Source organism: Frieseomelitta varia, unplaced genomic scaffold, assembly GCF_011392965.1.
Source record: "Frieseomelitta varia isolate USP_RPSP 00005682 unplaced genomic scaffold, Fvar_1.2 scaffold_576, whole genome shotgun sequence".
In the NCBI taxonomy this organism is placed as follows: domain Eukaryota; kingdom Metazoa; phylum Arthropoda; class Insecta; order Hymenoptera; family Apidae; genus Frieseomelitta; species Frieseomelitta varia.
The window spans coordinates 205,092-218,818 of NW_025110341.1; the positions used below are offsets into that span (position 1 = coordinate 205,092).

General features: G+C 36.8%; 1 long non-coding RNA gene across 1 annotated transcript in view; it reads left to right on the forward strand.

The window, feature by feature from the left end:
* LOC122534078 overlaps positions 1-6,950 on the forward strand; it is a 31,595-nt gene extending 24,645 nt beyond the window's left edge. The window contains exons 5-6 of the long non-coding RNA XR_006307828.1: positions 986-991; positions 6,610-6,950. This is a non-coding gene — a long non-coding RNA (uncharacterized LOC122534078). The remainder of the gene's footprint in view (positions 1-985; positions 992-6,609) is intronic.
* The last annotated feature ends 6,777 nt before the right edge of the window (positions 6,951-13,727 follow it).

Below are 13,727 nucleotides of genomic sequence, written 5' to 3' on the forward strand. Positions count from 1 at the left end.
GGACCCCTCATCGAAAGAAACTATCCTTGTGAAACGCGAAAGTGAAAACAGAGAAGGCGAAATGTAGTTGTGTGTCATGCAGTTTGAGCAAAAGAAAGTAACAGAACAGTGTAGTGCACCCCATCGAGAACTACGAAGTTCTGCAGAAAGTGAGCATCAATAGTGAGCATCAGAATCCTGTTCCTTCAAGGAGTGGGCGGCGCAATTTCGTGACAACCTAATTGGTCAAAACGCAGTAAGGGTTTAGTCAATTAGGGATGTCCGAGACGGGGACCGAGTTTTCCTTGGAGCGAAAAAGTTTCGATAAGATAGAAAAATTCGGTCAGCCATTCGGAACAGATAAGAACAAGTCGAGCAGTCAATCAGACGTTCAGGGAATGCGATAGAAACTCTGCGATACGCCGCGAACAAAGATAGCCTCCGCGCCTAATCGCCAATAAAAGTGTTAATCGATAATACGAGTCTTACGATCATTATCCTGCACTAACATCCCCAAAAACGACATGTCGAAGAACTCAAAATTCGCTTGAAAGAATACGAAGCAGAAGTACGGAAAGAAAAAAGAGAAAACAAATTATTGAGAAATGAAAATGAAAAGTTAGTCGAGAAGTTCCGCAGAAAGTGCACAATAGTGATCATCAGAAACCTGTTCCTTCTAGGACTCTGAAAAGTGATCAGCGCATAGTAAAGCGATCAGTGGATATCTTAGAACAGATATCGCAGGATGGCCCAGTGTGGGATAGGCAAATTCTGGGAATGGGCCCAGCACTTTCTGCAGTTGTAGCCAGATGCCTCGCGAAGGGAGAAAGTTAGGTCTAGGACGTAAGATTGTTTATGGCTAACCCTCCAGGCCCAACATTTAAGATTTGAAGGGTATAGATTGCGTTTGAGTACCTGTGTATATGAATGACTAATTTTGTGCAGATGAGGAAGAAGGCAGTGAGTTTTGAGCATTCAGCTGGAATAGAGTGAGTTTCGAGCAAAGAACAGAGTGAGTTGCGAGCGAGAATACAGTGAGAGCGAGAATACAGCGATTTGTGAGTCGAAGTGAGTGAGCAAAGATAGAGTGTAAACGTAGCGATTAAAAGAAAATAGTGTTAAACTTAATTTCAAATCACCATTAAACGAAATTTCTTATTTTTAACTTTATTAAACAACTATCTTTTATACCAAAATTACTACCAATTGGGGTCTCGTCCGGGATTCCTACAAATTGAGATCTCAAGTCGGGATTCCTACACTATTAGGCAATGGCAGACACGATTTAAACAGAACCACTCAATTCAATTTCTCTAACAAAAATCACACCTTCCTTGTGATACCTTTAGACTTTCCTTTGATCGAAGTATCGGACCTCCTTCCTTCAATACCAAATTAACAATAATTCATTATTACTTGATAACCAAGAACTGCCATTACAGACTGCACCGGTTCAACTAGAACTCAAACCAGGAGCCAGGGTCATACAGGTCCAAAAGCTAGGAGATGAGGTTACTCGCATTCATTTCTTCAATATTGGTCAGCAAAACATCAATACAAATTATGAAATCGACACTAACAAATCGAACCCCACACGCGTTCAAGAACTCATTTCAAAACTAAGATCATATCGAGCCGAGCTATGAAGAGCCAATACTCAAAATTATCTAGTAGCTATCACGATGTCTTTACTTTAGATCAAGATCCATTACTTTGCACACAATTAACTGAACATGAAATCACTTTGAAAACTGACAAACCTATTAACATTAAATCTTACAAATTTTCCGAATGCCATAAACAAGAAGTCCATAAACAAATGAACGAAGTGTTAGGAAAAGGTATAATAGAACCATCCGATTCACCGTTTAACGCTCCAGTTTGCACCCAAAAAAATCGACGGGACAAGAAAACAAAAATAGAGAATCGTTATAGACTTCCGTAAATTGAATGAACACAGAGAGCAAGACACTCGCTTGGACCCTTTTCATTTCCATCAATCAATCATCAATCTTTCATTTATCAAACCACATCAGAGGCATCCTCCCTCCCTCCCTGTACAAATAAGGCGATTTGCTTAAGAAGTTCACAAAAACCAGAGGAGAAGAAGAGAGAGTCAAGTCGGTTGAAGCAAGAACTAAACTCAGCAAATTGTACGTTGACAAGAAAGTAAGAGAGAAAGAATGGAGGGCAGTGGAGGAAAATGGCAATCTGACGGGTTTCTGGGAAACAATCGGTAGGTTTAGGCCGGAGAGGAGGAGGGTAGGATTCTCAATTGAACATGACGTGTGGGTAAGTCATTTCAAGGCACTGTTGTGTCATTTTTAGGCACATTTGTGTTCTAAACCGAATAGTTAAAAAGTTATTACAATCAAAAATTTAATTAAACTAAATTAATACACCGTAACCCACGTTGCATAACAATTCTAGTTGTTAGAGGGATTTCATCTGAAGCTACAGAAGTACAAATCATTTCTTCAAACGTAATTTTATTCATCTCAAATTATTCACACGCGAGCAGTCGATACTTCAGAATCTGATCGAATCGAACGATTTTGATTGAGCTTGGACAGATTCTACGACATTTGAATAATCGAGTAATTAACAAACAAGTGTTAGGATTTGTCAAAAACTTAAAAATCTGACATATGTAGTTGCCACATTTCTGTTATTATTCTGTTGATCAGAATAAAACTCGATAAAATGGTTAAACTAGCAAAATAAGAGGCGACACTTGTTTTATAGCTTTTGATTTTTGTCATTCATCGCTGGTCATTCAACATCATTACAGAAATCGATATTCTATTTAACAAATAATTTTCGGACCAGATGCAGCAACATTTCATACTGTTTGATTTTAATTCCCATTCATCGCTGTTCATTCAACATCATTACAGAAATCGATAATTCTATTTAACAAATAATTTTCGGAGCAGATGCAGCAACATTTCATACTTTTTGATTTTAATTTCCATCACTGGTCGCGCTATGGTGCAAAACTTTCGAATCGGTACGACGCGAAAATAAGGGTCCTAGGAGGACGTGAGTCCTAGTGACAGAAAAACACATTCGCAGATGTATACCTCGTCTGTTGTGTTTACCGATAATCGTAATGTCGTTACACGAGTGTCGTCCATGTTGTTGCAAGCACATGGCAAATAATGACGTAATGATGTAAGAGTGTAATCATCGCATTATGAATTACATGTCATTTTTTCAGTTAGAGAATAATACTGAGTATATTCTAAAGAGCGTAAGAAACTAATTACTATTTACTATAAAGAGATCTAAGAAGTCATTGATCTGAACAGCTCCGAGAGATGTTATTTATCTATCTCCGATGTCACGACGTTTCTACGTGAACATAATAGAAAATATATGTGTCATATTTTGCTATTGTTGAAATACAACGACTTGATCGACATCCAGCAGTGTAAGCCCACTGCATATGACTTTGTGAGAGGCAACGATTGTCATCTGTTTTCTGTCTTCTTCCCACTATTTTTCTTTAGTCACGGACGGGACCATGCCATGTTCTTTGCCAGTCCGTGATGCGTGAATACCTCATTGTATCACACATTATTTCATTAAATAAACCATTCGTTTTTTCCCCATAGAAGTTTGTTATATTTCACTACATTTCCTACATATGGATATGTTTGCCGATTATCCTGGAGTATCTTGGCTGCAATCAATTTGCATAGCATCTAGTTTTTCTATTATTGTCCTGAATTCTAGAATGGGTGGTTGAGATGTGAATTGTTCATCGTTCTGGAAATATAATACAATCTCCTGAAATATGGACACACTTTAAAACCTTTGCCAAGTTATAAACAAGATCGTGGAAACGAGAATAAGAAAAAACAAGTAGAACATGAAGAGAAGACACACTTGTGTAGATGACACTACCTGGTGATTTCCAAAATTCAGGAATTTTTAACTGTCTTTTATTCTTTCTGAAGACTCAAGGTACTAGCTTTGTTGCTGCTTCAGGCTGTCTCAGCCTTTCTTCTCAAAGCCTTCCTGACCTTCTAGCTATCTAATCAGTTCGCCAATAATTCTTTCTTTTATTACTTCTCAGTAACAGGTTTTTTGAAAGTATATCTCCATATACTCTTTCGGGTTCGTCTGGATTTTGTAAGGAAATTCATCTGTTTCGTCCAAGCCTTGCAATAATGAATTCAGATTCATTATTATATATGAATTTAGATTCTTCATATGCTTTTTCTAACGCTGTCTGGATTCTGTAAGGAAATTCATCGGTTTTGTCCAATCTTGCAATAATGAATTTAGAATTTCAATAATATTCATTCATGCTGACGGTCTTGTAGGCTGCAGTCGTCCTTCTAAACTACCGCGCTAGGCTAACTTTTTGAAATATATATTTACAATGCAAAATCTCATTTTTATTGTCGAAAGACTAATATGTCCAAAAATGATTTAACACCATTCTTACGAAAGGCATGGTAATTATCAACCCAAATAGAGAAAATATTGGCTCCGGTACATATGGTCTAACATATGTTCACTACGTACATCTTTTCTCTGTTCTTTCTTCTAGATCATCGGGATAATTAACGAATTCATCTACTCTTATATTCTTATATAGGGAGAGTAGCTGTCAATTATAACACTATTTTCTATTTCAACAAGAACCCACTCTCCCCGACAGAGTCGTGAATAAAATGTTTTCCATTAAGCTTGGTAATTCACGGTGAGACATCATCTTTATCATTCTTAATCCAATTTAAGAGAGGTTTGTTAGTCTCAAAAATTATCTATATCTGAGATTCACAAACGTATTAGTACGCATGCTCTTGTGCCAACTTACACCCATGCAAATTTATTTGTATTACTTCAAGCCCTGCGGCCATTCTTAAACTAACTGCTAATTTCCTTCTTACAGAGTCATGATGCTTTTTTCCTTATGAATTCGATGATCTTGCGTGTTCATCGCATCTCCAAAGATTTTAAAAAAAAGGGGATGAGTGTTTCTTCATATTGATCCTGCCTTTGAGCTTGATCTTTTTTTAGTTTCTTCATCAATCTTTATACAATTCTATTGTGCCCTTTGCCTTTCTGCTGTTTTCTTCTTTGAAGTGCAAGTAATAAGGAGAAGGTGTCATTGCCGATGATTTATGCGGCGAATGTTTATATACTGCACTACGAAAACCAGAAATCTCTCAAGTCGTAACAGTGATTACGGATATTCCTCTTCTTTCTTCTATTTTTTTCTTCTTTTATAGTTTTAAATTTTGCGATATCGAGAGAATGTACATCGAAAAAAAGAAGCTTCATTAACGAATCTAATCGAGTCCACATTAACATAATTTAAAGTAATTGTAAAAAATATTTACAATACTATTACAATTTGTTTACAATTATAGCAAAACTCGTAATCCTCTTCACGAGAAATTCCTCTTCAAGAGGAAGAACCTTTTTCATACTTCGCTCCTTTCTACTCTGAACGCTGCACAAGCTCTATCATTACCCGCTTAAAATTAAAAGTAATTTAAATTCGAAGAATTAAAATTAAAATAACATTAATTAATTGAAGCTATATTAATCAATTAGATATATATAAATTAACTTAAATTTTAAAAAAATTAAAAATAATTAATTACTGCGGTCCAGTCACAAATTACGGACATTAGATACAGTTTTCATTTCATTAACTGACATACATATCTTATAATTCATCGCATTCAATCGATCATTCATACGATCCGCAGATTTTTTTTTTATCTCGAGAGAATAATTACATTTAAATGAATGATTTCTATTTCCATATGTTCAGATGAAATCCGTCAAACAATAAGAATTGTTATCACCAGATATGTCGGCTCCTAAGTTCATCGGTAAGTATTTAAAACCCCGCGTGATCCCTTCTACTGGATAGACGAGAGAGTCGTTTGACGCCGACAAACGAGCGGCACTGTTAACACTCGGTCACAATATTTCTCAGAAAATTAAATTAAGGTACTGTTTATTTTGTCGCAGTTAAGGACCACGGCCTGATTCAGACGTTTATAAACCAAGTTAGGGTATCGGGATAAGAGTAGGATCGAGGAGGGTACACGGACTGGAGAACGAAGGCAGGCGGCACTCCTTCTGGAAGACGTGGCAGACGTCTTATTCTAAAACTGCGCGACCCTTGACAAACTTGTTGAAAGCGAACACAATTTTCGTATCTAGCGAGAAAGAAAGAAATGCGTTCTTAGAATTTCTACTCATACATCGTGTGAATGCAGAAACTGAGTTATATAAAAACGCGTGCATGTTTGGTTTCAGTGCGATTTTGTTGCAGCGAGGATATGACGATAATACGTTTCGTCCTGTTTACTATGATAGTGGCAGGACGTCCGCCGAACAAAATTATAATAGTTATGAGTTAGAAGTGCTGGTTATTGTCAGGACACTTGGAAAATTTAGAATACATTTACTGAGTGTTCTCTTTAAAACTATAATAGGTCTGTCGCGCGTTTTCTTTAACCAAGCGGAAGAGAGATTTATGCTTTCGAGTATCGTGGAGGTCGTTTCATTGGAGCATTGGAATAATGCCTTTTCAGTTGCTATTTAGAACGCGTGCTCGTCTGAAGGATGATCTTCATGTAAGGAAGTTAATACAAGATGAAAATCGACGTAATTTTAATAAGAAGAGAAAAGAAGCAAGGGAATATAGAGAAGGAGATTTAGTAGCTGTTAAACAAATGCAGCAAGGACTAGGACTAAAGCTAGCGAATAAAAGTTTCTTGGACCGTATAGAGTAATAAAAATAATGCGAAATGACCGATGAACTTGTTGAGAAAGTCGGTGAACATGAGGGATCATTGCAAACGTCCACAGCGTCGGATTTTATGAAATTGTGGATGCCTGATGTGAGTGATGTGATGCTTCAAGCAATGATTTAACTGACGATTTGGGTGACATTCGGGGGCGAATGTCCGTTTAAAATGACCGAATGTAGGAAGTCATTGCACAAACACATTAAAAATCACCACCCTTCCCTCACAAAAAAGTGGCTGTGCGGCGAGTGCGAATCACCATTGTCGGTGACATTTGTGAAAGGACTTGCTAACAGAAAATATGGATATAACAGATGCCACAAATGCAAAATAGGTAACAGCTGCTTTCAAAAAAATTTTATCGAAAACGGACGGTTGGTAATCCGACAAACACGTTACGTTCAAATTCAGCGTGTTTTCACTTACACTATTAATCCTACAAAATGTTGAGGAAAAAATGTAAAATTATCACCAATAAATATAAAAAAATTGAAATTTTAATCACTCTTGATTTATTAATAATCCGGAAAATAAAGGAAATCAATGAATAAATTTTCCAATCATTGAAAATACAGTTGCAAATCATAATGAATGTGACCAACTACATGATATGAATCATATAAAATATAGCATCACAATAGCATTTCCGTGAAGCGTAGTAAACTCTAGGTCTCCTAAGGGCCCACCCAGACCTACGTCTGGAAAACACTTAGAGAAAGTAAGTGAGGTCCAGAGGAATCCCTGCTACAACGCCATAAATCAGGGAAATATCTAACGGCCGAAATTTTGTTAAGAACGAAAGGAGTAGTAGGCTGCACAATTTCGTGACAACCTAATTGGGATAAAAAGGTACCCACGTTTTTTGTAGGATAGTAAGTAGCATCGGTTGCTATGTGCTCGACATTATGGATACGAGCAAAACTACTGGAAGGGGACACCGTGCGAGTCGCGCCTCACTAGTATAGCAAAGCCCATAGAAAGAACACGTGTGAATTATACATTATTACTTTGTTAATTACATTGTAGGTTATATTGAATATGATAAACTATTTATTACAGATGTATTAACTATTTATTTATATGATAAACTATTTATTAAAGAAATATTTATTACAGAATTCCATAATGAATCCAATTCACCACAATCTGGTAGCAGACGACGTTCACCTTATTTTTGTTATCGCGTAGAAAGGAGACGGAAGATCCGTCCCTCATGTATACATATATTCTAGTCAAGCTCAGCCAACAGCCATTTCAGTAAAATTTCGTGGGCAAGTGTTTTGCATATAAAATTTCTGAAAGATGGCGAATCAAATCATGTTAATGTTCTCACACCGGAAGCCGTTCGTCTGCCTGCTGTGCGGGGAAATTTCGGCGAAGGTAAAGGTGGTGTATCATCTCGCAAAACACATTTATTACAAGACGCGATGAATAACATTGAAAAAGAATTATCATCAATGATAAAACAAAATTAGAATAATATCAGATGGCAGATAATAATTCATACAAACATACAGGTATGTTTCCTTCCGTACAATTCAATAATTATTTGGAAGAAAATTTTAGCGTTTATGCTATGCTGGAAAAGCTTTGCAATTTAAGCAACCAATTATTCGTGAGAGGAATTATAAAGAACGACATGTCCAAGAACTCAAAATTCGCTTGAAAGCATACGGAGTAGAAGTACGGAAAGAAAAAAGAGAAAACAAATTATTAAGAAATGAAAATGAAAAATTAGTCGAGAACCACGAAGTTCCGCAGAAAGTGCACAATAATGATCATCAGAAACCTGTTCCTTCTAGGACTCTGAAAAGTGATCAGCGCATAGGAAAGCGATCAGTGGATATCTTAGAACAGATATCGCTATAGGATGGCCCAGTGTGGGATGGGCAAGTTCTGGGAAAGAGCCCAGAACTCTTTGTTGCAGCGAAGGTATGACGATAATGCGTTTCGTCCTGTTTACTATGCTGGTGGTGTAGATGGTAGATAATTTGACAAACACGTTANTAATAGTAAAGTAGAAAACGCGATGAATGAGCTGGAAGCGGCATTTTTGTCAACAAGAGAACAGATCAATATCGGATGGCACTTGATATAATAAATAATATAATATTTAATATAATAAATTCATACAAACTTATAGGTATTAAAAATTCAATAATTATTTTGAATAAAATTCTAGCGTAAAATTCTAAGAATGCAGAGCTTGAAAAGCTCAAAAAGCTTTAGGCTTTAAACAAGCACTTATTCTTGGAAGGAATTGTTCCCCAAGAAAGTTACAAGAATTAAAAAATCGCATTAAAGAGCATGAACAAGGAAAACAGGGAACAAAAAAAAACAGAGACCAAAGGTTCAAAGACTGCGAATGAAAATTTAAAAAACAGTTCTAATTGAGGAAAACCATAAATTTGAAAAATTTGGAAACTTCCTAAACCAAAATATGGCAAAATTTGAAAGCTTACAATTGACGGAGTATCTACAAGGGAAATTGGAGAAGCAAAAGCTATTTCTATTACAGAGTTTAATGTAATACAACGAAATTAATAACGAAAGTAACAAATAGACTCTATTATTTTTATAGAAATCGAACGCGCTGCAAGCAAGTGGTGACAGTTGTATTACGGTACAAGTTGTGTACACAATATCCTTTCCATAAATTTAATTTATTTGTTATTTTAGTTTAAAACAAAACTAGAAAATTTAATGATCGAACTGGAAAATGAATTAGTCAGTATAAGCAAACAATACAATTTTTAATAATTATTTTGAATGAAATTGTAGCGTAAGGATGCTGACATTGCAAAATTACAGGAGCATTGTGAATTAAATAAGAATTTATTCATGGAAGAAATGCTTTCGCAATAAACTCTTCGAACGAGAGGACGGGAAAGAAACTATTCTTGTAAAAACGCGAAAGTGAAAACAGAAGGCGATATGTGGTTGCGTGTCATGCAGTTTGAGCAAAAGGAAGAAACAGAACAGTGTAGTGCACCCCATCGAGAACTACGAAGTAGTCTGCAGAAAGTGCACAAGTGAGCATCAGAATCCTGTTCGTTCTAGGACTCTGAAAAGGGATCAGTGCATAGGGAAGCGATCAGTTGATGTCTTAGAACAGGTATCGCTGCAGGATGGCCCAGTGTGGGATGGGAAAGAGCCCAGAACTCTTTGTTGCAGCGAGGGTATGACGATAATGCGTTTCGTCCTGTTTACTATGCTGGTGGTTTGGATGGTTGGTAATCTGACAAACACGTTACGTTCGAATTCAGCGTATTTTCGCTTACACTATTGATCCTACAAAACGTTGAGGAAAAAATGTAAAATTATCACTAATAAATATAAAAAAAATTGAAATTTTAATCACTCTTGATTTATTAATAATCCGGAAAATAAAGGAAATCAATGAATAAATTTTCCAATCATTGAAAATACAGTTCCAAATCATAATGAATGTGACCAACTACATGATATGAATCATATAAAATATTGCATCACAATAGCATTTCCGTGAAGCGTAGTAAACTCTAGTTCTCCTAAGGGCCCATCCAAGCCTACGCCTGGAAAACACTTAGAGAAGGTAAGTGAGGTCCAGAGGAAAACCTGCTACAACGCCATAAATCAGGGAAATCGGTTCCGGCGAAGTTGTAGTCCCCCTCGGCGTGAAAGTGCATTGCGAAGGAAAGGAGTAGTAGACAGCACAATTTCGTGACAACCTAACTGGGATAAGAAAGGTACCTACGTTTTCAGTAGGATAGTAAGTAGCATTGGTTGCTATGTGCTCGTTACGATGAATACGAGCGAAACTGCTGGAAGGGCGCGTCGCACCTTTGTCTCACTTAATAATATAACATGCAATAGTATAGCAAAGCCCATAGAAAGAACACGTGCGAACTATACATTATTACTTTGTTAATATATTACATTGTAAGTTATATTGAATATGATAAACTACTGATTAAAGAGTTTACTTAGTGGGAACACGGAGACCAATTCACCACAATCTGATAGCAGACGGTGATTGTTCACCTTATTTTCGTTATCGCGGGAAAGGGAGACGGAAAATCCGTCCTGCCTTATGTATACATATATTGTAGTCAAGCCCGGCCAACAGCCATTTCAGTAAAGTTTCTTTACATAAAGAAGAGTACTCTTGTATTTCTCAGAGAGATGAACCATCAACTAACTTTGAAGTTCCCACAATGGGAGGCGTCCGCCTGTTCGCTCTGCGCGAAAACTTCGGCGGGGCAGGGGAGTGTACTGGCGATCTTCAGATCTATTAAACCAGCAAATAATCACCACCCACCACCATAAAGTGGGAGTGTGGCGAGTGCGGGTACTTAGGCTGTGGGAAGTACCCATATAAGGGTGTGAGGAAGCACTTGAAAAGCTAAAAAAGTTTTATGCTTTAAACAAACATTTATTCCTGGAAGGATTGCTTTCCAGAGAAAATCATATTAAACAATTAGAAAATAGTATTGAATTCCATGAAAGAGGAAAACAGGAAAAAGAACAGAGAACGAAAGTTCAAACACTGCGAATGAAAATTTAAAAAACACTTTAATTGAGAAAAACCGTAAATTTGAAAAATTTGTAAACTTCCTAAACCAAAAAATGGCACAATTTAATTAACAGGATGTCAAGTAGAGTTGGAAAAGTAAAAGGTATTTCTATTATAGTGTTTAATGTAATACAACGAAATTAACAACGAATGTAACAAATAGATTATATCATTTTTATAGAAATCGAACGCGCTGCAAGCAAGTAGTGATAGTCGTATTTCGGTAAGTATGTGTACATAATATCACTACCCTTTCCATAAATTTAATTTGTTTGTTATTTTAGATTAAAACAAAACTAGAAAATTTAATGATCGAACTGGAAAATGAATTAGCCAGTATGAGCAAACTACAATTTTTAATAATTATTTTGAGTGAAATTGTAGCGTAAGGATGCTGACATTGCAAAGTTACAGGAGCATTGTGAATTAAATAAGAATTTATTCATGGAAGAAATGATTTCGCAATAAACTCTTCGAATAAGAGGTCGGGACCCCTCATTGAAAGAAACTATCCTCGTAAAAACGCGAAAGTGAACACAGAGGAGGCGATATGTAATTGCGTGTCATGCAGTTTGAGCAAAAGGAAGAAACAGAACAGTGTAGTGCACCCAATCGAGAACTACGAAGTTCTGCAGAAAGTGAGCATCAATAGTGAGCATCAGAATCCTGTTCCTTCTAGGACTCCGAAAAGTGATCAGTGCATACGAAAGCGATCAGTGGATATCTTAGAATAGATATCGCTGCAGGATGGCCGAGTGTGGGTTGGGCAAATTCTGGGTAAGGGCCCAGAACTTTCTTCAGTGCCCAACAGCTCTATGGAGAATCAACTCACATTGAAGTTCCCACGGGAGGCGTTCGCCTGTTCGCTGTGCGTGGAAACTTCGGCGAGGGAAAGGGGTGGTATACTAGCGATCTGCGGATCTCGTGAAACACGTAAATAATCACCACCCTTATTTCGCCATAAAGAGTCTTTGCGATGAGTGCAGGTATTTAGGCCGAGGGAATTAAGAGTGTAAGAAAACACTACGCCACCCATAAGAGAGAGCAGGCGATTCTCCAGGCGCAGGAAACAGGCACGGTGGCGGGACCAGTCGCCGTTGCGACAACTTCGACTACTTCAGTCGCAAGGAGGAGCCCTCCATCAACAAATAAGGAATACGTCGCCTATGTCAAATCTCTCCTAATATCTTTTAATAACTTTATTATGAAACTGTCGAATGTGGTCGCTGTGTTTTCCTTTTTTTTTTTGTTTTTGTTTGTAACTAGGCGTTTAGTAACTACTTCGTCTGTACATTAGCATACGTATGTATATGGAAACTCTATAATATCTCGAGGAAACAAGTGTCAGTGAATTGTTTATTAAAATGTTTTTGAAATTCAATTGTGCATATCTTCAACACGGTAAGTGTTCGATCGTTGTTTCGCGTACAGTGCAGATAATCAAGCTTAAAAAATTTATTAATTAAAGTTAAAAATGATTATTATTTATTCAATTAATATTATTAGTACATGTTGTTCTTTCTAATGTTCTTTCTAATTGGTATAAAGATTAATTCCACAAATTTCTGAACACCGAGCGAGAAATAATCCTGGTCGAAATGAAAATAAATTTAATTGATTAATTCGACCAGGAATAGCATCAATTTTAATATCAAAATGATTGAATTGTTCAGGAGTGAATAACACCTAATGACAAAACAATTAATAGCAAAGAAATTTTAACCGTACGCAGTGCAGCTTTATCCAAGTATTGCAAAGCCCATAGAGAGAACACGTGCGAAATATACATTATTACTTTGTTAATATATTACATTGTAAGTTATATTGAATATGATAAACTACTGATTATAGAGTTTACTTAGTGGGAACACGGAGACCAATTCACCACAATCTGATAGCAGACGGTGATTGTTCACCTTATTTTCGTTATCGCGGGAAAGGGAGACGGAAAATCCGTCCTGCCTCATGTATACATATATTGTAGTCAAGCACGGCTAACAGCCATTTCAGTAAAGTTTCTTTACATAAAGAGCACTTTTGTATTTCTCAGAGAAATGGGCCATCAAATAACATTGAAGTTTCCACATCGAGAGGCGTTCGCCTGCCCGCTCTGCGCGGAAACCTGCGCTCGGCGAGGGAAAAGGTGGCGTATCAGAGATCATCTGATCTCAACAAACACATTTATTAGAAGACGCGATGAATAATTTTGAAAAATAATTATCATCAGCAAGATAGCCGAATAATATCAGTTGGTACAAAAAAATTCATACAAACATAAGGGTATGCTTCCTTCCGTACAATAATTATTTGGAAGAAAATTTTGGCGTTCGGATGCTATGCTGGAAAAGCTGCAAGAGCTTTGTAATTTAAGCAACCAATTTTTCGTGAGAGGAATGCATTATAAAGAA